The sequence below is a fragment of the Ranitomeya imitator genome, chromosome 2 (genome assembly GCF_032444005.1).
Source record: "Ranitomeya imitator isolate aRanImi1 chromosome 2, aRanImi1.pri, whole genome shotgun sequence".
Lineage (NCBI taxonomy): Eukaryota > Metazoa > Chordata > Amphibia > Anura > Dendrobatidae > Ranitomeya > Ranitomeya imitator.
The window spans coordinates 323,551,009-323,577,116 of NC_091283.1; the positions used below are offsets into that span (position 1 = coordinate 323,551,009).

The following is a 26,108-nucleotide window of genomic DNA, read 5'->3' on the forward strand; positions in this document are numbered from 1 at the left end:
AACATACACAGTTTATGCGGGACTCTGAGGAATTCAAAACCAACAGAGCTTATAACTTTTCAGGAGGCATAGAAACTGTTTCAGAGATTTCATCTTCTGAGGCAGAGGGCTCAGACACAGAAAAGCCAGGGGGATATTGGAAACAAAGAGGTGGAGGAGGTTCCTCGTCATATAGGGGGAAAGGAAAATGGCAGAGACAAAGAGGCCAGATGGGCAGATATCAGGGTGGCAGGGATCGAGATCAGGGCTTCATGGGCCACATGAAAGGAGCAAGTGGCTTTGGGGCACCAAACAGATCCTCGGTTCCAGCGCCATCATCTTCCTCCTCATCCATCTCTGTACCTCATTCTTCCTCTTTTTTAGAGCAGAGGGCCCCTGCGGGGTACGATTTGAGGAAACGGGTGTGAGAACTACGTTTGATGATAATCATTTTATGAACCTCAGTAGTTATGCTCTGTCATCTGGAGAGATCAATGTATTAAAAAAGGGACTTACGTTTGTCCCTACTACTTTTTCTTGGGTTAAAAATTTGAATCTTTACCGCCGTAAGTTAAGATGGAAAAAGTTTTTTTTCTTTACACAATAAACAACAGTGTTTAGAACTTGGTATCTCTGAAGAGGATCTAGAGGGGGTAAATGCCCTAAGAGACCTCTTTGAAGACAATGAAAGGGGGAGAGTGATGGGTCCACATACTGACCTCAAATTGAAGAGTAATAGAATGCCCCCCCCCCCCCTGGAGATTACACCAATATCGACATTTTCCTTAAACTGGTCGAGGATGACCTTAAAAAGATTGGCCGTAGAAATGGAGATGTACCATCAAATCTGAGTAGTGAAGAATGGGAGGCCTTAGAGAGATTGGAGAAAAATGACCAAATCATAGTTAAGCAATCTGATAAAGGTGGTAATTTGGTCATCCTCGACCATCAAAGATATGTTGACATGTGTAAACTAATCCTTGATGATAAGGAGACTTATGGCAGACTTGAGAATGACCCTACAGAAAGGTTTACAGCATCATTGATGACTATTTTGGACGCTGGTCTGAATGAAAAGTTGATCTCTTTTAATGAGCATAAGTTTTTGGCCCCCCGTACTCCAATGATTCCAACCTTTTACGCACTCCCTAAAGTGCATAAGGGCCTCTCTCCCCTAAGGGGACGCCCCATAGTTTCAGGGGTTGGCTCATTGAGCCAGAATGTTGGCATTTATGTAGATAATATCCTACGTCCATTTGTAACATCACTGCCTTCATACGTGCGGGACACGTCTGATTTACTTCAAAAGATAGACGGCGTTGTGGTTGAACAGGGGACTATTTTAGGCTCGATCGATGTCGAGGCCTTATATAGTAGCATTCCCCACACTATGGGCCTTAGGGCACTTGAATATTTCCTAAGAGCTAGAGCCGTCTTCTTTGAGAAACACAACAATTTTGTGGTTGAATTGATGAAGTTTATCTTAACCCACAATTATTTTCTTTTTGATAGGAAGTACTTCCACCAGCTCAGGGGGACCGCGATGGGTTGCTCTTGTGCACCCTCGTATGCAAATCTCCTCCTGGGCTAGTGGGAGGAAACTGTTGTGTTCCCTGGTACAGAGGAATGGTGGACTAACAAGATATCAGCATGGTATAGATATATCGATGATGTCCTGGTGATATGGAGTGGCACAAAAATGGAGTTTAACAGTTTTGTACAAGGTCTTAATAACAATGCGGTGGGCTGTTATAGACCTGGTGGTTAGGAGCACCCGGAACGACCTGATGGTTAAACTCACACAGGACAAGCTCTGGGAAGTGGGAGCTTTGCTGACCACAACCCCTAATCCTATCACACAACTAGAAATAGCCGTGGAGCGTACCTAACTCTGCCTAGACGCCTCTTCACAGACTAAGAGCTAACTAGCCCTAAAGATAGAAAATAAAGCCTACCTTGCCTCAGAGAAATTCCCCAATGGAAAAGGCAGCCCCCCACATATATTGACTGTGAGTTAAGATGAAAGTCACAAACACAGAAATGAAACAAGTTTCAGCAAAGGGAGGCCAGACTTACTAAACAGACTGAGGATAGGAAAGGTATCTTTGCGGTCAGTACAAAAAACTACAAAAAGACCACGCAGAGTGTGCAAAAAGACCTCCACACCGACTCACGGTGCGGAGGTGCCACTCTGCATCCCAGAGCTTCCAGCTAGCATGGCAAAATCATGATAGCAAGCTGGACAAGGAAACAATGAACAAATAATTAACTAGCAGGGACTTAGCTTCTGCTGGAGTAGACAGGTCACCAGAAAGATCCAAGAGCGAACTGAACCAGTACAAGAACATTGACAGCTGGCATGGAGTAATGATCTGAGTGGAGTTAAATAGAGCAGCCAGCCAGAATAAACTACGTCACCTGTGAAAGGAACCTCAGAAGCAGCTGCTCCACTCACAGCCACCAGAGGGAGTCCATGGACAGAACTCGCCGAAGTACCATTCATGACCACAGGAGGGAGTTCGATAACAGAATTCACAACAGTACCCCCCCCCCTTGAGGAGGGGTCACCGAACCCTCACCAGAGCCCCCAGGCCGATCAGGACGAGCCAAATGAAAGGCACAAACTAGATCGGCAGCATGAACATCAGAGGCAAAAACCCAGGAATTATCTTCCTGACCATAACACTTCCACTTGACCAGGTACTGGAGTTTCCGTCTCGAAATGCGAGAATCCAAAATCTTCTTCACCACATACTGCAACTCCCCCTCGACCAACACCGGGGCAGGAGGATCAACGAAGGGAACCATAGGCGCCACGTATCTCCGCAATAACGACCTATGGAACACATTATGGAAGTCAAAAGAAGCTGGAAGGGCCAAACGAAATGACACAGGATTGAGAACTTCAGAAATCTTATACGGACCAATGAAACGAGGCTTAAACTTAGGAGAGGAAACCTTCATAGGAACATAACGAGATGACAACCAAACCAAATCCCAAACACGAAGTCGGGGACCAACACAGCGCCAGCGGTTAGCGAAACGTTGAGTCTTCTCCTGGGACAATGTCAAATTGTCCACCACATGAGTCCAAATCTGCTGCAACCTGTCCACCACAGTATCCACACCAGGACAGTCCGAAGGCTCAACCTGCCCTGAAGAGAAACGAGGATGGAAACCAGAATTATAGAAAAAAGGCGAAACCAAAGTAGCCGAGCTGGCCCGATTATTAAGGGCGAACTCAGCCAAAGGCAAGAAGGACACCCAATCATCCTGATCAGCAGAAACAAAGCATCTCAGATATGTCTCCAAAGTCTGATTAGTTCGTTCGGTTTGGCCATTTGTCTGAGGATGAAAAGCCGAAGAAAAAGACAAATCAATGCCCATCTTGGCACAAAAGGACCGCCAAAACCTCGAAACAAACTGGGAACCTCTGTCCGAGACGATGTTCTCCGGAATGCCATGCAAACGAACCACATGCTGGAAAAACAATGGCACCAAATCGGAGGAGGAAGGCAATTTAGACAAGGGTACCAAATGGACCATCTTAGAGAAGCGATCACAAACCACCCAAATGACTGACATCCTTTGAGAGACAGGGAGATCTGAAATAAAATGCATGGAAATATGCGTCCAGGGCCTCTTCGGGAGCGGCAAGGGCAAAAGCAACCCACTGGCACGAGAACAGCAGGGCTTAGCCCGAGCACAAGTCCCACAGGACTGCACAAAAGAACGCACATCCCGTGACAAAGAAGGCCACCAAAAGGATCTAGCCACCAAATCTCTGGTACCAAAGATTCCAGGATGACCAGCCAACACCGAACAATGAACCTCAGAGATAACTCTACTCGTCCATTTATCAGGGACAAACCGTTTCTCCGCTGGACAATGGTCAGGTCTATCAGCCTGAAACTTCTGCAGCACGCGCCGCAAATCAGGGGAGACGGCAGACAAAATTACCCCCTCTTTGAGAATACCCGCCGGCTCAGGAACACCCGGAGAGTCAGGCACACAACTCCTTGACAGGGCATCAGCCTTCACATTCTTAGAGCCCGGAAGGTACGAAACCACAAAATCAAAACGGGAGAAAAACAGCGACCATCGAGCCTGTCTAGGATTCAACCGTTTGGCAGACTCGAGATAAGTCATTCTTTTGATCCATCAAGACCACCACGCGATGCTTGGCTCCTTCAAGCCAATGTCGCCACTCCTCGAATGCCCACTTCATGGCCAACAACTCTCGATTGCCAACATCATAATTGCTCTCAGCAGGCGAGAATTTTCTAGAAAAGAAGGCACATGGTTTCATCACCGAGTCATCAGAACTTCCTTGCGACAAAACAGCCCCTGCTCCAATCTCAGAAGCATAAACCTCGACCTGAAACAGGAGCGAAACATCTGGCTGGCACAACACAGGAGCAGAAGAAAAACGACGCTTCAACTCCTGAAAAGCCTCTACAGCCACAGAGGACCAATTGACCACATCAGCACCTTTCTTGGTCAAATCAGTCAACGGTTTAGCAACACTAGAAAAATTAGCGATGAAGCGACGGTAAAAATTAGCAAAGCCCAGGAACTTCTGCAGGCTCTTCACAGATGTCGGCTGAGTCCAATCATAAATGGCCTGATCCTTAACAGGGTCCATCTCGATAGTAGAAGGGGAAAAAATGAAACCCAAAAATGAAACCTTCTGAACTCCAAAGAGACATTTTGACCCCTTCACAAACAAGGAATTCGCACAAAGGACCTGGAACACCATTCTGACCTGCTTCACATGAGACTCCCAATCATCCGAAAAGACCAAAATATCCAAATATACAATCATGAATCTATCCAGGTACTTTCGGAAGATGTCATGCATAAAGGGCTGAAACACAGATGGAGCATTAGAAAGCCCGAATGGCATAACCAGGTACTCAAAATGGCCCTCGGGCGTATTAAATGTTTTCCATTCATCGCCCTGTTTAATTCGCACAAGATTATACGCCCCTCGAAGATCTATCTTGGTGAACCAACTAGCCCCCTTAATCCGAGCAAACAAATCAGACAGCAGCGGAAAAGGGTACTGAAATTTGACTGTGATCTTATTAAGAAGGCAGTAATCAATACAAGGTCTCAAAGAGCCATCCTTCTTGGCCACAAAAAAGAACCCTGCTCCCAACGGTGATGACGACGGGCGAATATGACCTTTCTCCAAGGATTCCTTTATATAACTCCGCATAGCGGCGTGCTCTGGCACAGATAAATTAAACAGTCGGCCCTTAGGAAACTTACTACCAGGAATCAAATTAATAGCACAATCGCAATCCCTATGAGGAGGTAGGGCACCGGATTTGGGCTCTTCAAATACATCCCGGTAATCTGACAAAAACTCAGGGACTTCAGAAGGAGTGGAAGGCGAAATTGACAGCAATGGAACATCACCATGTACCCCCTGACAACCCCAGCCGGACACAGACATAGATTTCCAATCCAATACTGGATTATGGACCTGTAGCCATGGCAACCCCAAAACGACCACATCATGCAGATTATGCAACACCAAAAGGCGAATATCCTCCTGATGTGCAGGAGCCATGCACATGGTCAATTGAGTCCAGTACTGAGGCTTATTCTTGGCCAAAGGCGTAGCATCAATTCCTCTCAATGGAATAGGATACTGCAAGGGCTCCAAGAAAAAACCACAGCGCCTAGCAAACTCCAAGTCCATCAAATTCAGGGCAGCGCCCGAATCCACAAATGCCATAACAGAATAGGACGACAGAGAGCAAATCAGAGTAACGGACAAAAGAAATGTAGACTGTACCGTACCAATGGTGGCAGACCTAGCGAACCGCTTAGTGCGCTTAGGACAATCGGAGATAGCATGAGTGGAATCACCACAGTAAAAACACAGCCCATTCCGACGTCTGTGTACTTGCCGTTCAGCTCTGGTCAAAGTCCTATCACACTGCATAGGCTCAGGCCTATGCTCAGAGAATACCGCCAGATGGTGCACAGCTTTGCGCTCACGCAAGCGCCGATCGATCTGAATGGCCAAGGACATAGACTTTCAGACCAGCAGGCGTGGGAAATCCCACCATGACATCCTTAAGGGCTTCAGAAAGACCCTTTCTGAAAATTGCCGCCAGGGCACACTCTTTCCACTGAGTAAGCACAGACCACTTTCTAAACTTCTGACAGTACACATCCGCTTCATCCTGACCCTGACACAAAGCCAGCAAGATTTTCTCTGCCTGATCCATTGAATTTGGTTCATCATAAAGCAATTCAAGCGCCAGAAAAAACACATCTACATCACGCAATGCAGGATCTCCTGGCGCAAGGGAAAATGCCCAGTCTTGAGGGTCACCACGCAACAAAGAAATAATGATTTTTACTTGTTGAATGGGGTCACCAGAGGAGCGGGGTTTCAAAGCTAGAAACAGTTTACAATTATTTTTGAAATTCAGGAACTTAGATCTATCCCCAGAAAACAAATCAGGAATTGGAATTCTAGGCTCTAACATCGGATTCTGAACCACAAAATCTTGAATGTTTTGTACTCTTGCAGTGAGATGATCCACACAAGAGGACAGACCTTGAATGTCCATATCTACACCTGTGTCCTGAACCACCCAGAGGTAAATGGGAAAAGAAAGACAAAACACACTGCAGAGAAAAAAAAAATGGTCTCAGAACTTCTCTTATCCCTCTATTGAGATGCATTAATACTTTGGGCCAGCTGTACTGTTATGGACCTGGTGGTTAGGAGCACCCGGAACGACCTGATGGTTAAACTCACACAGGACAAGCTCTGGGAAGTGGGAGCTTTGCTGACCACAACCCCTAATCCTATCACACAACTAGAAATAGCCGTGGAGCGTACCTAACTCTGCCTAGACGCCTCTTCACAGCCTAAGAGCTAACTAGCCCTAAAGATAGAAAATAAAGCCTACCTTGCCTCAGAGAAATTCCCCAAAGGAAAAGGCAGCCCCCCACATATATTGACTGTGAGTTAAGATGAGTCACAAACACAGAAATGAAACAGGTTTCAGCAAAGGGAGGCCAGACTTACTAAACAGACTGAGGATAGGAAAGGTATCTTTGCGGTCAGCACAAAAAATACAAAAAGACCACGCAGAGTCTGCAAAAAGACCTCCACACCGACTCACGGTGCGGAGGTGCCACTCTGCATCCCAGAGCTTCCAGCTAGCAAGGCAAAATCATGATAGCAAGCTGGACAAGGAAACAATGAACAAATTAACTAGCAGGGACTTAGCTTCTGCTGGAGTAGACAGGTCACCAGAAAGATCCAAGAGCGAACTGAACCAGTACAAGAACATTGACAGCTGGCATGGAGTAACGATCTGAGTGGAGTTAAATAGAGCAGCCAGCCAAAGAATAAACTACGTCACCTGTGGAATGAACCTCAGAAGCAGCAGCTCCACTCACAGCCACCAGAGGGAGTCCATGGACAGAACTCGCCGAAGTACAATTCATGACCACAGGAGGGAGTTCGATAACAGAATTCACAACAGTGGGCCTGAGATTCACGTCAAAGAGTGATATGTGTGAACTGGCCTTTCTTGTTGTTAAGATTACCATCAATGCGAATGGCATGTTAGATACACGACTGTTTCGTAAGCCAACGGCTACAAATGCCCTTCTTCGGTGGGAGAGTCATCACCCGGCTCCCCTGAAGAGGGGCATCCCGCGGGGCCAATACCTACGAGCAAGAAGAAACTGCTCCAGCCCTGCTACTTTCAGGGCACAGGCGTATGATTTAAGAGAGAGGTTCAGGGCCCGGGGCTATCCGGATGAGGTCCTGGATCCGGCCTTTAGAAATGCTGTGGGGAAAGATAGACGGTCTCTCCTACAGACTAATAGGAAACCGGAGGTTGAGGATATCCCGAGGATCATTGGAACCTATGATAATCAGGTCAATCGAGTTTTCAGTGTCCTCAATAAACACTGGGGTATTCTACAAATGGATGAGACCCTGGTAGATATCGTCCCAGGTAGACCCCAGATCACCTTCCGTAGGGGACGTTCCCTGAAAGATCGGCTTGTACACAGCCATTACAGAAGACCAAAGCATGAAGGAACCTGGCTGGATAGATGGGTTAAAGGTACTTTTAAGTGTGGAAATTGTTCATTTTGTGACTTTATAGTACCGTGCAATTTTTCTGTAGGGATTTTGCCAACTGTAAAACCACCGGGGTGGTCTATATGGCTACGTGTACATGTCCACAGAACTATATAGGGAAGACCAAAAGAGAATTGAGAAGGAGGATCGGGGAACACCTGGGAGATATAAAAAATGGTAGAGACACCCCCATAGCACGCCATATCTGGGAGTCACATCAGGGCGATATAGCGGACTGTCTTTCTGTGTTTTGGAGGTGGTGAAACAAAATGGTAGGCGAGGTGACTGGGATAAGGTTATCCTGCAAAAGGAAACCCAATGGATATTCAGGATGGAGTCGGTGGTCCCGAGAGGACTGAATGAGCGGTTGACTTATAGTTGTTTTGTGTGAACTGTTCTCATCTGGTCCGTTTCTGCCCTTCTTCCCCTGATGTGAATAAGAGAGCCGTGTAGACCTAGTAGACGGTTTGCAGTATATATGATTGGGTTATAGGAGTTGTATTGTAACTCCAGTGTTATCTAATGATAGGTATTATCTTCATAATGGGTGTTTGATAAGGGTAATTGGGGATTTGCCAATTGACTTTGTGCGCTGTCATTTTCCATCTGAGCGCTTATCTGGGCGTTTACTTGTGAGCATTATAATCTATACCTGCAGTGAGTCTAATGAATAGGTATTAGCCATGAGTACTATGGTTTGTATTGTAAAATGGCTCACTGGCAGGATATAGGGGTATCAGAACCAATGGTAGGCTTACACCGGGGTACCTTGCCAAAGTATCATCGGGCGTAACTGTCTTATGTGTGGGCGGAGGTTTTGTGGCTAGCGTGCGTATATATATGTGTAGTGTGGTGGCCCACTGTGGAGCGCGGATTTACACAGATTGGCTACCAAAGACATGGTCCTTGCGCACGGCTGTATTATCTGCCAGGTACTGATGACCGGTAACGCATGCGCAGTGTAGGTCTGGGACTCAGAGATTAAGTAAACGGCTCCTGCGCAGTGTGTGATTATCTTCAATAAAATGGCGGCCGGCAGCGCATGCGCAGTGCCGATTAGAGAGAAACGGACCTCTAGGGTCTGTAAACGGCGCGTGCGCAGGACTAGGACGCCAGTGTAAGCACGAGGGCTATGGCGGTCATAGCATACAGTCGCACGGATAGCAGCACAGGTACCTGTTATGATGAGGTAATTCAGTACCACAATGGACATAAGTCAGAGCACATACAGTGATCTGACAATAACCCCAAAACATAGAACGAGCTCTGAGACGTGGGAACTCTGCTGACCGCAATCCCTAATCCTCTCCAACCACACTAGAGGCAGCCGTGGATTGCGCCTAACGCTCCCTATGCAACTCGGCACAGCCTGAGAAACTAGCTAGCCTGAAGATAGAAAATAAGCCTACCTTGCCTCAGAGAAATACCCCAAAGGAAAAGGCAGCCCCCACATATGACTGTGAGTTAAGATGAAAAGACAAACGTAGAGATGAAATAGATTTAGCAAAGTGAGGCCCGACTTACTAAACAGAGCGAGGATAGGAAAGGTAACTTTGCGGTCAACACAAAACCCTACAAACAACCACGCAAAGGGGCAAAAAGACCCTCCGTACCTATCTAACGGCACGGAGGTACACCCTCTGCGTCCCAGAGCTACCAGCAAGCAAGAAAAAAACAAATAAGCAAGCTGGACAGAAAAAAGCAGCAAACAAAATAACAAAGCGGAACTTAGCTATGCAGAGCAGCAGGCCACAGGAACGATCCAGGAGGAAACAGGTCCAATTCTAGAACATTGACTGGAGGCCAGGATCAAAGCACTAGGTGGAGTTAAATAGAGCAGCACCTAATGACTTCACCACATCACCTGAGGAAGGAAACTCAGAAGCTGCAGTACCACTCTCCTCCACCAACGGAAGCTCACAGAGAGAATCAGCCAAAGTACCACTTGTGACCACAGGAGGGAGCTCTGCCACAGAATTCACAACAGGTACCTATTCCAATTTTGGAATATTGAAATGGTGATTACATTTAAGCATGATTTAGCCCCCTCCCCCCTTTTTGTTCATCTTAAGGGCGGTGGCTATTTAATGATGGTTTGGTCAGTGTAATCCCCATGCCTGCAACCAGGCACAGCACTTATCTCTGATGTGTCTTTAGCACACGGACTTTGATTTACCCATATGCCTCCTGAGGAACCATATCATGGGGGGAAACGCGTAGAGGCGAGACCTGAACACAGATAAGTGTATCTGGTTTTTCATTTGTTTCTTTGGTATTTCACCATTTGTACATTTATAATCGGGGCACCGTTTGAATTTATATATACCAGTTGTATTGCGCCCTTGGTAACATTAGACCTCCCTATCTGAGTTAATGTTGCGGCTATAAGCATTTAAGATCAATAAAACTTTATCTGGGGGTGGTGGTGGTTATACCTACTCTGTATGTGTTAATATTTGTAAATATTCTGGTGGGCCTTAATAAGTATACAGTTTTAGACTACTGTGTGCTCGTATCATCTGGTTTTTGCATTATGGTCTGACCGAGTAATAGGGGTAGTTTGGTAAGGCACACTAGTGTAGCCCCCTAGACACCAGTATACTGCTAGGATCCCCATTTGATAGGGATCTTGTAAGGGTCAGCAGGGACAGCCGCCGAGGAGCGGGGGCGCCATTTTGCGTTCAAGAGGGTGCCAACCTCCGCTGTCAGGCAGGAATTACCGGGTAGGGTTTCTGGAGGGTGTAATAGCCATTAAGTAGGCTAGTTATATATCTATACACCTGTATTGCTTGGTACGGTCAGATCGGGCCTTCCTAGCTTAGTTTTATTATTGGTGATTTACCATCTGGCATTTTTTTGGTGGTATATGTAGTTTTTTGTGTGTGGGTGCTAGTTGTTAGGTATTTAGAGGTATTATCAGCTTTAGCATCCCCACATAATTTTAGGGACTTGTAGGGCTTATAGGGTTAGCCGTCGAGGAGCGGGGGCGCCATATTGCGTCCAAGAGGGTGCCAACCTCCGCTGACAGGCAGGGAGCGATCAGGGACGTATAGGGTTTTTATATCCTGCTCCCACCCGTTGCCCTATAACTAATAGGCCAGATTTTTATCTACCCATTCCCAAACAATAGGGATTTTGGGCGTTGTGCTAGTTTTTAATCCCATTTTTTTGGTTTTGAAATAAAGTTATTGTAGATATTAGTTTTGATAGATTTTTTTTTAATTAATACTAATTTGGTCATCTAGTACTATACTTTTCTTTATTAGTAGATGTCAAGAAGAAAACTAAATACTGTAAAATAATAAAAATACAACTGCTGCTTGGGTCCCCGCCAGTCTCTGTATTTTCTGGTCAGTCCCAACGATCTTGTTTCCTACAGCCAATCAGTTGACAAAGCAGTGAGTAACATAACCAGTGATTGGGAAAATAGAGATGTCTTAGTCAGCAATTTCAATTATGCTCCAGTCCATACAAGACTAGATAATAGAATATCTACACATTCTGTCTCCTGATATGTTTCCCTTACTATCTCCAGTAATTGTATTACACAGGATTTTTATGATGTTACATCGGCTCATCTTCTCATTCAGGTCTCTACAATATCGGATCCTCTCAGTGAAGATCTTCTATAGAAGAAAATTTTTTTGATTTACACATTAAAGATGAATATGGACAGAGAAAAGTTGGCGGAGAGGATATTACACCTCACCCTAGAGATCCTCTTCCGGCTTACTGGAGAGGTGAGAGATTCTGATGACGTCACATTACATTATTCTTATCTATGGGAATAACAGATGGACAGAACTGGAGAGGTTAGGACTCTGGAAATGTCTGTAGTGAGATTTATTATTGTGTCTCTCAATAACCAGGATTACACAGTAGTGAAGAAGACATCTAGTGAGCGCTGTCAGGACCCTGTGTCTGAGGGATGGGGAAGACCCCTGAGTCCAATCATGGGTCCTCCTCCTCACCCCTTAATAAATGAGGACATCAATGACCAGAAGATCCTAGAACTCGCCTACAAGATGATTGAGCTGCTGACTGGAGAGGTGACACTGCTGGGAATGCTGGGACATTATGCAGTAACACTATGAAGGGATCAGGGGGATGACTGTATTATTTTGTGTCAGGTTCCTATAAGGTGTCAGGATGTCGCAGTCTATTTCTCCATGGAGGAGTTGGAGTATTTAGATGGACACAAAGATGTATACAAAAACGTCAAGATGGAGGTTCCTCAGCCACTCACATCTTCAGGTATTAGACAGGACTTAAATACACACGGCCTATAATTATCTGTATGTAAAGAATGAATTCAGTCCCTCTATGTGTTTCCTCCAGATCAATCCAGTAAGAGGACAACACCAGAGAGATGTCCCCGTCCTCTTCTTCCACAGGACTGTAAACAAGAAGATCCCAGTGTTCCTCAGGATCATCAGGTAGATGGATAGAAAATGTCATGAAATCTTTACAACGTGTAGACGATGGCTGTGAAGGTCGTGCATTCAGTCTTGTTTTATCCTCCAGTATTATATGTTTTATACTTGTGTAATGAAAAGGGTGGAGATGACAGGATTAGAGCCAATCATAGATGTGACTTCTCCATCTGTCGGTGATTTTTGCAATATTTGTTTCAGGGTGAAGATCTGACCCATATTAATACTACAGAAACATATGTGAGGGGTGATGAGTGGTGTAAAGAGGAGATTCCTACTTATGACTACCCAGGTGAGTAGTAACCACTAGGGTTAAGCGAAACGGATCGTTCATTTTCAAAAGTCGCCGACTTTTGGCAAAGTCGGGTTTCATGAAACCCGACCCGATCCCTGTGTGGGGTCGGCCATGCGGTACGCGACTTTCGTGCCAAAGTCGCCTTTCGTATGACGCGCTTGGCGCCATTTTTTCAGCCAATGAAGGAGCGTGGGCAGAGTGATGACATAGGTCTTAGGGGCGTGGACGCCTATCGTCATCTTGTCGCTTGTGCGCTGTAGCGATTTGAAATGTGTATCACCAGCTTTTCTGTTCAGGGACAGGATACTCTTGTGGTCAGGACTCATAGTAGCGCCAATGGTCCACCATAAATGAGTGCAATTCCAGTTTAGTGTTGTAGTTCTCCTTTCATAGATACATTTTTGTTGGGGATGTAACATTTTTTATTCTGTATCTTTTTTTACAGGTTCATTCTGTATGACAGTTTGATTGTTATGGGATCGGCCTGCCTCACTTATGTGAGTCTGTAACTCCCTGGTAGTCATTAAAAAAAGGTCTCCATTGCGTCTTGCAAATCCCCAAGATCTAAATTTAAGACACCTCAGTTGGGCACTATTATAAACAGTTATTTTTGAATGTCTAATATTTCTCCTTGAAACTCATCTGATAGAAAATATTGTCCCTGTTAAAGGACAGGTTTACCTCCACAATTATTAAAACTTAAGGATACCAAACTGGGGAACCCTCCTGGCACCTCTATTGAGGTCTGATATTAACTGTTATCACCAAACTTAACTATTAATAATTAATATCCACTTAATAATGCCTCAACGTTATCTTTTTCTTATACTATATACTAACTGAAACAAAACAGTGTAACAATAAAGGATATTTATTACACACACAAGTCTGTGTATATATATATATATATATATATATATATATATATATATATATATAATGTATATATTTATATATATATATATATATATAATGTATATATTTATACCCAAGCTGGCGACTATCTCTCTGTCTATCTATCTATCTATCTATATACAAATATACGGATACAACAACTTTAATACAAATACACAGTATACAGTGATATCTCTACAATATCACACAGTAATAACCCACAATATCCAGTAATATCACAACAATATCACACAGTAAAAACCCACAATTAACTGCTCAAATCACCCAAATCAGACATACAATATCAGCCCTCCCACCTATGGCTCATCTATCCCTAAGGCCTAGTAAGTAAAGTATACTCAGCCGTGGCCATGTGTGTCCATCCCAGGAAGCAAGAGGTAATAGAGGGCTCCAAGCACAGGTGTTGTCCCTTTTATGTCCAGCCAAGAAGAGGTAGGTTCAGCCCCAGGTGTGTGGGGATGAGGTCACAAGTCTATTGTCCACTGGCAAAGGTACATCCCCTCAATCCTGATACCAGCACATGGGGTAAGGTGGAGGAGGGGCTGCTGCACCTTCCTTCTACAGTCCCCTACGATAATTTAATTGCCAAGAGCCAGCAAGCCATATACTTGCCACCACTAGTTACTCTTTTTTTAAAAGAAAATTGTTGTTTGGTCATTTCAGTAGATATGTTATGGACAGTTTTGTAAATCATCCTTTAACTACTATACATAGATTTGTACTAAGGGAGAAACCCCTAGGCTTAGGCCATGAGGCTTAGGCCATGGTGTTACCAGCTATTCTGTGAAATGAGATGGGAATAAGAATAATCAGGTAGAAAATAAAAAGTCAATATATACAAGAGTAGTCAGTAAACGGGCCGGGGTCACAACAGGAAACAAATACAAAAAACCGGAAGCTGAGCACAGAGGACTGAATCAGAGGAGAACAAGGCTGTATATGACAGCTTCTGGCAATATGCTTTGAGCTTTAGTAGGGTGTGGTGCTTTCTAATTGGCTGAAGCAGTGAGAAGATTACTTCAGCTGGAGAGCACACACATCCAAACTGCCAGACTCTGGATTGTATTACAGGCACCCTAATCTTAGTGGCTGGCTAGAAGCTGTGCCACCCATAGCTTCTGGTTCCAACGTCTCCTCAATCACCAGCGCTGCCTGCAGAATGAATAAGGCTGAGCCTGGTGATAGAAGCAGATATCGCGGGAGCATATCCCAGAGAATACGGGACACAACATTTGCAGAAGCCTTAATATTACACAATGACAGAAAACCAGAGCAGTAGAAATCCCCATAAAGTGACTCCATTTTGAAGATTCTAACCCTCAGTGAATTAATCTATAGGACTATTTTGACTCCACAGGCACATTCTGGAAATTAGCAGGCAGTGGATGTTGGAAAGTAAAAATTTAAAATATACCATTTTATTACCCAACACACAGTGCCCAGATTGTGCTCCAGGAGACACCCACAATGTAATTTAAGTGGGTTCTTCTTACTATAGTAATGGCAAATACATGGATGCTAAATGTGGTTTGGGCCCATTGCAAGGCTCAGAAGCGAGGGAAAGATTTGACTTTGGCAGAGGGGATATTGCTGGATTGGTTTATGGAAACCATGTTACTTTTCAAGAGCCTTTGAGCAACTAATGTGGAAACCTGTGTCACATGGATACCGCAACAAATAGGGGCCGAATGATCATGGCTTCTGGTTTCACAAACTCCTGCACTGGTTAAAAGTACATCACCATCTTATTAAATCATGCAGTTTTTTCCTTGCTAGCAGTTTCATTGCTTAATCTATTCAGTTGAAGCTCCTGGAGCTTTCCTATCTGGATTTTATCAGCTGTTCAGTTTCTGCCACTTCCCTCTACTATGTATGCTCACCTCTGTCACTTAGGAGTGCCAGTGTTAGCTTTTACTGCCTGGGATGGAGTTGCAGATGTGGTAGAAGTTGGCATTTGGAGATTTGATCAGAAGATCGTTTCTTGTAGTTTTGTTTGCGTGCACATCCCCATCTTCTCCTATTTGGTTTCTCCTTTCTTTATAGAGAACCTGTCATCAGTTTTGGCCGATATAAGTTATGGCCATCACCTTTCAGGGCGGATATACAGCATTCTATAATGCTGTATATCAGCCCCCAACCCAACCTGTAAGAGCAGGAAAATAACTTTTATTATACTCACCTGTGGGGTGGTCCGGTCCGAGGGGTGTTGCTCTTCTTGGTCTGGCGCCTCTCATCTTCATGTGATACCGTCCTCCTGCTTGCTTTGTGTCGTGCTCCTGCGCATGCTTAATTCTCTGCTCTGTTGAGGGCAGAGCAAAGTAGTGCAGTGTCCAGGTGCTGGGAAAGGTCAAAGAGCTCTGATGCCTGCGAACTGGAGTACTTTGTTCTGCCCTCAACAGGGCAGAGAAGTACGGATGAGCGTGATGCCGAGGAGATTGTATGGATGACGCAGGGCCGCGTCCTCCACATGAAGCAAGTAGGAGGACGGCATCACATGAAGATGGGAGGCGCCGGACTAAGACCAGTGACACCCCCTCGGACCAGACCATTCCGCAGGTGAGTATAATAAAAGTTATTTTTATTCTCTTTCAGGTCGGGTTGAAGGCATATATCAGCATCATAAAATGCTGTATATCATCCCTGAAAGGTGGTGGCCATAACTTATATCAACCAAAACTGATGACAGGTTTCCTTTAACTGTCCTATGTTCCCTTCTGTTGTTTTGTGAGTGTATTTTATGCAGCTCTGGCAAAAATTAAGAGAAATTGCAAAATGTTCAGTTTGTCTGATTTTTCTCTTTATAGGTGTATTTTTGAGTAAAATGTAAATTGTTCTTTTAGTTTATAAACTTCTTACAACATGTCTCCGAATTTCCAAGCAATAAATGTATTTTTTTTTCTGACAAAGAAAAATGGTCAAAATTAAAAACAAACAGTGCTTTCAAACCTCAAATAATGCAAAGAAAATAAGTTCATAATCATTTAGAAACAACAATACTAATGTTTTAACTCAGGAAGAGTTCAGAAATCAATATATTGTGGTTTAACCATGATTTTTAATCACAACTTTTATGCATCTTTGCATGCTTTCCACCAGTCTTTCACACTGCCTCTGGCACAAAAATATAAGCAGTTCTTTTGTTTGATGGCTTGTGACTATTCATCATCCTCTTGATTACATTCCAGACGTTTTCAATGGGGTTCAGGTCTGGAGATTGGGCTGCCCATGACAGGGTTTTGATGTGATGGTCTCTTATTTTGCCAAAGCTGTATGATTGTTATTTCAATTTATCCCTGTCCGTTTACTCCTTGGTTGTCTGATTAATGCATTCCTATACATTTCAGTTTCCACCCTCCCTGGGGGATAGACGGTACAAAAGTGGTAAATTTAGGTGCTTAGTAAGGTACGTGATCTCGGCATCTCCACCTTCTGGAGTAATGCAGAGGACAGGGACAGACCAGGGTGCGCCTAGTTCTAGTGACCTGGTTAGCACCCACAGTTCCTAGGAATTGCTTGACATTATTTTTCCACTGACAGATGATAAACCTGAATGGGGACTTGTTTTTTGAGATGGATAGAAGTTTATATTACTATTTTTTTCCCTCTCCCATGACCGCAGCATCTGAGAGAGGGTATCCGCCCACCAGGACAAGAAACCTACTGAATAAAAAGGCGGTACCTCTCCTCCGCATCAGTTTGGTGTCCTGTCCTCGTGGGAGCCTACAGAAGCAAGTGGTACACTTACCCAGGAGGGTGTCCGGGAATTCAGGATGCTATCTGCGGGTGAGGTAACGCCGACCAGGAGGTTGGCGCAACGCCATGCAGGAGGAGACCTCTTGGGTAAATGTCTCCTGCCTGCACGAGTCCTGGGTCTGCGCATGCTGAGGATTACAGGAGCGTCCCACCGATGTGTGGCGGGACGCGCTTCCGGGCTGCGCATGGCAGGGAGCGCTGGAGGAGCCGGCATGGTCTGAAGCTGAGCGCGTTGGAAAGCAGGTCGCCCGGGTGAACGCACTTGGGGGATGCAGGAAGACGTAGCGCTCCGGGACGTCACATCCGGGTCTGCGCACAGGAGGGGATCCAGTGTGTCCCGCTGACATAGCGCGCATAGACGTCAGCGGCCAACCGAGTCTGCACATGCACAGAGCTTGGGAATCCCCTCTGCACAGCGCGCCAGATTGAAAACGGCAAGAGACAGAGGAGGTGGGTCCAGTCCACCCAATATTTAAAGGAGACTGCACAGGAAGATGATGGCATTTCCTGCAGCTTCCAAGCATGGAGGAGCCACATCAGCAGTGTTACCCGACGCCTCTGCAGCAGCAGCAGCCAAAACCAATACCATCATCTTCATCTGAGCCCCTCCAGTGCCGTCAGCAGCATAGAGGGCGCAATGGCAGTTGTACAGGCAGCAGGACCAGCCTGAAGAGTAAGGCAGGTCATGAGCCCACTGCCAGGGGGGAGACATTCTTCGCAACCAGCTCAGCCTTCTCCGGTACCGTAGATTGATCAGCTGGATGGTGAGTGTTCTACATGAATGTACATTATACTAAAACAGCCCCCTTCTCTCTATTTCCTTGATAGGGAATACCCCTGAAGCGCACTTCCAAACAAAATAATAGGGAATGTGTCCTGGGCAAGGGGGATCTACATAGCTCTTATCATAAGAGGCTTTGCCCAGAGTGTATTCAGCAGACAATCTCAGATTAGACACCTGGGTTTTTAATGGATCTTAAGTCCATCATCAGATCAGAGGTCCAGGAGTCCTTAAAGGACCTGATGGGGCAAAAAGGGAAAGGGAAGCCAGAGCCACTGAATTCAAGAGTCTGAGGGATCAGTGCAGCTTGGGAGAGTTCGGACCTGTATTCATCCTCCTCTTCCGAGTAGGAGTAAGATACGGGGGATAGGCCCTTCTTCCCAGCAGAAGATACTGACAAACTGGTTAGAGCCATAAGGTCCACTTTGGGCATCTCGGATCCTAAGTCAACCAAGTGAGTTCAGGACATTATGTTTGGGGGCTTGCATCAGAGGAAGAGACATTCTTTTCCAGTTAATGAGAACATCAAAATGCTCATCAACAAGTAATGGAAGACGCTAGAGAGGAAAGTGCTACTACCATCTTCTTGAAAAGGAGATACCCTTTTGAAGAAGAGGAGGCAGTCTTCTGGGAGAAAAACCCAAAGATTGACATCGCGGGGGTTAAATCCGTTAAGAAATCAACATTGCCTCTTTAGGCTATGTGCACACATACAGGTTTTTTCGCGGTTTTTTTCGCGCTAAAAACGCTATAAAAACTCATTAAAAACGCATTCATTATGCATTCTATCATTTAGAATGCATTCTACATGTTTTGTGCACATGGATGCGTTTTTTTCGGTGAAAAAAACGCATCGCGGTAAAAAAATGAGTATGTTCATTATTTTTGCGGATTTTCTGCGTTTTTCCCGCAATTCTATGCATTTGGGAAAAAACGCACCAAAAACGCGTCAAAAACGCATCAAAATCTCGGTAAAAACGCATGCGGATTTCTGGCAGAAATGTCCGGTTTTTGTCAGGAAAATTTCTGCAAGAAATCCTGACGTGTGCACATACCCTCAGACTCTGGGGAGTCTAAGAGATCCCTTAGACAAAAATGCCGAGACCTTTCTAAAGCAGGCATGGGGAGTATTCGGTAGGTACATTAAATGCGGCAATAGCAGCAACCTGTATGGCAAGATCATTGAAAGTGTGGCTACAGCAGCTAAATGACCGTCTGAGAGACAATACCCCAAGGCAAGAGATTCTGGCAGATCTTCCTCTGTTGCAGGAAGCAGCTTCCTTTCTGACCGATGCCTTGGCGAACTCAGGTTAGCAGCAAGATCAGCAAACCTCTCAACACTGCTCGTAGAGCTCTATGGCTCAAAAGCTCGCCGGTGGATTCTTAGTCCAAGACTAGGCTATGCTTTATTCCATGTGAAGGAAAATATCTTTTTAGTCAAGATTTGGACAATATTCTTGATAAGGCAGCAAACAAGAAGAACGGTTTCCCTACTGTATCACATCCACAATTTAAATGCTCCTTTCGGAGCAGAAGATATGGCAGGAGCAAACCACCCAAGGAACAGGATGACTATAGAGATAAGAAGCCAAAGAACAAAGGTTTTATGTTTGGGGGTTCCTCATCAAGGAACCAAAAATCCTCCCAAGTGATGGGCCGTCCCAGGTGGGTGGAAGTCTGTCCTACTTCTGAACTGCCTGGGAGAAGATCTCGGCCAATGTCTGAGTGCTCAGTATACTAAAATCAGGACTGAAACTAGAGTTCGCATATATCCCCAGGCACAGCTTCAGGATCTCATCCTCCAGATCCTGGAAGGAACAACAGGCCTTGGAAGCAGAGGTGCTGCTCTTGCTCCAAAAGAGGGTGCTATTGGAGGTGCCCATTCAGGAGCAGGAGAGGGGATTTTATTTTCCCCTGTTTTTGATAAAGAAACCAGACCTGTCATACAGGACTATCATCAATCTGAGAGGCCGTAATAGATTACTGGTCTACAGACCATTCAAGATGGAGTCCATAAAGTCAGCAATCAAGGTCTTATTCCTGGGCTGTTATATGAGTGTCTTAGACCTAAAAGACGCATATTACCATGTCCCCATTCACTAGGAAGACAAGCAATTCCTAAGGGTACATAGTGAAGTCCAGCACCAAAAGGTTGCACTCCAACAAACTTTATTCCAAAATCTTCATATAAAAACATAGATGGCCAACAATAGGAAAAATGGCAAAAACAGCAGAGGTCCCAGACACCGGTTTACACGTTTCAGGGACAAATATGCCCCTTAGTCATAACCTAGTGTTATACCAGTGTGTCAGGATTTTATAATGGCCAAGGATTCAAAGAAACCCCGCCCCCATCACATGGTTCAAAATTTTTACACCCACAAACATTAAAAATCTTTTACCAGTACAAAAATACTAACTTAAAACCAACAAATATCATGCTGTCATTATATACATTCAAAAGGTCAGTGAACAATATTAATAGAATAGAATTCCTAAGAGTAGCGGTGTATGTAAGAGGACAACTCAGACATTTTCAGTACAGAGCTCTACCGTTCGGGCAGTCCATGGCCCCAAGAATCTTCACCAAGATTATTCTGGAGCTGACACCACACTTACGAGAAAAGAATGTTCTTGTAGGGCCATATCTGGACATTTTTTTTAGTGATTGGCAGGACAGAACGCAAATGCAGTGTTCAGCTAAATTACATCCAAAACACTGTGTCCAATCTTGGTTGGATGATATAGAAAAGTCGATGCTGCAGAAAAGCCATGTCTCTTCTAGGATCAATAACGTCATTAATTCCAGCAGTGCAGTGGGCCCAATGTCATTCCAGGGCTTTGCAGCAGGATATCCTAAAAGGCTTAGTGGTCATTGGGAAGGAAGGGTTACGCTTTCCCAGGAAGCAGTAGACTCTATTGTCTGGTGGCTGGATCCAGGGAATCTATCGTGCGGCGTCCTATGGTCCCTTCCAATATCAGATGAGATGGTGACAGACGCAAGCACGGAAGGATGGGGTGTGCATCTCAGAGACCATATGATGCAAGAAATCTGGTCAGAGACAGAAGCAGACAGTTCCTCAAATTACAGGGAACTACTAGCGGTAAAAAAAAATGCAGTAATAGAGTTCCTTCCCTGTTTAGAAGGGAGCCATGTTCGAATATTGTCGGACAATCGAATTTCTGTAGCCTGTATCAATCACCAAAGATCACGGCCCCTAATGCAGCTAACTCAGGACATTCTCCCTTGGGATTTCCATCTGGCCTATGTATTTCCCCAATAATGTTGATCCCGGCAGTGCTGATGAAGATTCGGGAGGAGACGGCGGATTTCATCCTCATTGCTCCCTTCTGACCCAAGAGACCATGGTTCTCTTGGATGAGGAGAATATCCCTGGAAGATCTCTAGGTTCTCCTGGATGGTCCAGGTCTCCTCAGGAAGGGCCCATTGTTACATCCACAGAAGTCAGGTCTTCATTTGACGGCCTGGATTTTGATGCTGCTAATATAGAGGGGATTTTCTCCGACCTTGGTAGCTATTTTATTGCAGAGTAGAAAGCCTAAAACAACTAGGATTTATGGTAGAATATGGGAAATATTTGGGCTTTCTCGGGGCAGTCTGTTTGGCGTACGGTCCCAATCAGGGATATCCTAGAATTCCTTCAGAGGGGTATGGAGATGGGCCTGGCCACAGCATCCTTAAGGTGCAGGTATCTGCCTTAGGAGCCCTTTATAATTATAATCTAGTGGCAGATAGGTGGGTGGTCAGGTTCATTAAAGCATGCCAGAGGTCTAGACTGGTGCCAGCCCCAAAGATGCCTCCGTGGGAGTTGAACTTGGTCCTGGAAGCCTTAACAAAATTACCCTTTGAACCCATACATGAGGCGTCAGATAAGATACTAGAACTAAAAACAGTAATTCTAGTAGCCTCAATATTGGCACATAGGGTTAGTGATTTGCAGGCCCTATCCATTAATCTTTCTTTCATGCAGGTGTTAGAAGATAGGGTAGTGTTGAGGCCAGATCCACTGTATCTCCCCAAGTTGGTCTCCAAGTTTCATAGGAGTCAGGAGGTAGTTCTTCCCTCCTTCTATAGTGAACCAAAGACTTCAGAAGGCTTCACAAATTAGACATCAGGAGGTCCTTGATACTGTACCTAGACAGAACTAGGCAATGTAGAAAGGATGTGTAGTGTCACAAGAGGGACCATAGCTAGATGGATAAGGGATGCATTAACTTAGCCTACACTTCTAGCAGTAGACCAGTTCCTGGAGATCTGAAAGTCCATTCCACCAGGGATGTGATGACCTCCTGGGCTGAGAGAGTGGAGATGTCCATCGACCAAATATGTATGACGACCACATGGTCTTCCCCTTCTACAGACACTATCGTCTCAAACTGTCCTCCTCTGTTGACCTGTCCTTCGGGAGGAAGGTATTGCAAGCGGTGATCCCTCCCTAGTGTGCTTTAATCTATATAAATCTCTCAGGTAGTGCTGTCATAGGAGAAGGGAAAAAAAATCGAAGTTACCTACTGTTAACGGGATTTTACAGAGCCCACGACAGCACCATTATATTCCCTCCCCCGCTTTTTCACTTGTGGTGTGCACTATTAAGGGTGTTAAGAGAAATGTATTTGGTGATGGTTATACTACTAACTGTCTGGATGTCTTCTCGTGCTCTGAAACCAAACTGATGTGGAGGAGAGGTACTGCCTTTTTATTCAGTAGGTTTCCTGTCCTTGTGGGCGAATACCCTCGCTCATGTGGTTCTGTCATGGGCTCTATAAAATCCCGTTAACGGTAAGTAACTTAGATTTTTCACCTACATAACATTGGTGACTTTTTATTCCATATTTTGGAGGCAGAATGGACAAACAGTTGAACGCCATGCTCCACTGGGTCACGTTATGCATTTTTCTATTATAGTGCAGCAAATGTGAGTTTTAAGGATAGACAAAACACCAACATATTTGCTCCTTTTTGCACTGTGTCTCTTCATGGAACACACAACACATGGATTCCAATTTCGTGACGTATTGTATTTACTGAGATGCATATATGATTGACTACCACTTCTGTCGCTGTATATATTGAACCCCTTTATTCTAGATTTTTAACTGCATGTTTCATTATGATATATTTACCGGTAATAAAGATTAAAATATTTTTTTATTTTTATTATTGTTTTGATTATTTTTTATTGATTATTTGGGTAGTTTAATTTATGTTGGTGTACAGTTTCTATTAGACTGTTATCTGGCAGTGTCTTTCTTGATTAATTTTTTTTTTTACGCAACTTGCCATTTTTATGGACAGTTTAAGTAGAAATGTTAAACAAAAAAAAAATCAAGGGTATTTTATCCAAAATAATAATAATTGGTTTTATTTTTGGCAGATAACTGTACCAAGAAATCAGAGGGACAGCTGGCAACTTCAATTTTTAAATCAGATAATCTTGAGATCACACAGGATACAATTGAAGTGAATGCCGTTACTCCAGATATACCATCATCTTTTTACAGCAAAGATCTGTCATCTTATTGTTTGAGACAGGTCCTGTCTTCTGATTCATTACCGACTACTAAGGAAAATCAAAGTCATAAAATAAGCATTAAAAAACAAAATGCTCTTAAAGCAAATAATCCATTTTCAGGTTTAGAATATGGAAATAGTCTTCGTCTCAAAAATTATTTTCTTAATTATCAAAAAATTCACAGAACAGAGAATGGATTTTCTTGTTCCAAGTGTGGGAAATGTTTTAACCGGAAATCAAATCTTGTCCGTCACCAGAGAAATCACACAAGGGAGAAGCCATATTCATGTTCAGAATGTGGGAAATGTTTTATTCATAAATCAGTTTTGGTTAGTCACCAAATAATTCACACAGGGGAGAAACCTTTTGTATGTTCAGAATGTGGGAAATATTTTAAACTAAAAGGACATCTTGTGGTACACCAAAGAACTCACACAGGAGAGAAGCCTTTTTCATGTTCAGAATGTGGGAAATGTTTTAACCGGAAAGCAAATCTTGAAAGCCACCACCGAACCCACACAGGGGAGAAGCCTTTTTCATGCTCAGAATGTCTGAAGTGTTTTAACCAGAAATCCGATTTTGTTAAGCACCAGAGAACCCACACAGGGGAAAAGCCTTTTTCATGTTCAGAATGTGGGAAATGTTTTAACCGGAAAGCATATCTTGAAAGACACCACCGAACCCACACAGGGGAGAAGCCTTTTTCATGCTTAGAATGTCTGAAGTGTTTTAACCAGAAATCAGATTTGGTTAAGCATCAGAGAACTCACACAGGGGAGAAGCCTTTTTTATGTTCAGAATGTGGGAAATCTTTTAAACTAAAAGGACATCTTGTTGAACACCAAAGAACTCACACAGGAGAGAAGCCTTTTTCATGTTCAGAATGTGGGAAATGTTTTAATCGGAAATCGAATCTTGAAACCCACCAGATAACTCACATGGAAGAGAAGCCTTTTTCATGTTCAGAATGTGGGAAATGTTTTAACCGGAAAGTGCATCTTGAAGGCCACCACAGAACCCACACAGGGGAGAAACCTTTTTCATGCTCAGAATGTCCGAGGCATTTTAACCAGAAATCAGATTTGGTTAAACATCGGAAAATCCACACAGGGGAGAAGCCTTTTTTATGTTCAGAATGTGGGAAATCTTTTAAACTAAAAGGATATCTTGTTGAACACCAAAGAACTCACACAGGAGAGAAGCCGTTTTCATGTTCAGAATGTGGGAAATGTTTTAACCGGAAAGTGCATCTTGAAAGCCACCACAGAACCCACACAGGGGAGAAGCCTTTTTCATGCTCAGAATGTCTGAAGTGTTTTAACAAAAAATCAGATTTGGTTAAGCATCGGAGAATCCACACAGGGGAGAAGCCTTTTTTCGTGCTCAGAATGTGTGAACCCTTTTAACAAAAAATCAGATTTGGTTATGCATTGGAGAACCCACACAGGGGAGAAGCCTTTTTTATGTTCAGAATGTGGGAAATATTTTAAACTGAAAGGAAATCTTGTTAAACACCAAAGAACTCACACAGAAGGGAAGCCTTTTTCATCTTCAGAATGTGGAATTTTTTTAACCAGAAATCAGATTTTGTTAAGCACCAAAGAACTCATACAGGGGAGAAGCCTTTTCATGTTCAGAATGTGGGAAATGTTTTAACCAGAAATCGCATTTAATAGACTTCAGATATGCCACACAGGTGAGAAGCTTTTTTTCATGTTCAGAATGTGAGATATGTTTTGCTGAAAAATCAGTGCTTATTAAACATCAGAGAACCCACACAGAAGAGAAGCCTGTTTCATGTACAGAATGTGGAAAATGTTTTGTGAAGAAATCATCTCTTCTTAGCCACAAGAGAAGTCACACAGGGGAGAAGACTTTTTCATGTTCTTAATATGGGAAATGTATTGCAAGTAAATCAACTTTAAATAAACATCAGAGAAGTCACACAGGGGAGAAGCCTTTTTCATGCTCAGAATGTTTAACCAAAAATGTTATCTTTGAAAAGGGGTTGTCCACTAATAGGACATATTTTTATCATACCTCATGTTTGGCCAGTGTCAGCAGTGCCTTTCCAGCGGTGTCAGCAATCGCTTTCCCAGGGTTCATGAGAGGTTGTTGCATCACACAAGCCCTGCACCTAGTCAGCATCAGCTTTACTGTCCCTGCCTTCGGATGTATGCTTTCTGGCTTCCTCTTATTATTTGATGTGTGCAAATGTGGGCATATTAATGCCAGCGCTGATTGGGCAGGCATGAGAGGGTTGAGTAAGGCCAGGTTCACATTAGCGTAT

The 26,108-nt window shown here is 44.1% G+C and overlaps 1 pseudogene; it reads left to right on the top strand.

Annotated features, from left to right (window-relative positions):
- The first annotated feature begins 11,306 nt into the window (after window positions 1-11,306).
- LOC138663508 (zinc finger protein 665-like) lies at window positions 11,307-25,764 on the top strand (annotated as a pseudogene).
- The last annotated feature ends 344 nt before the right edge of the window (window positions 25,765-26,108 follow it).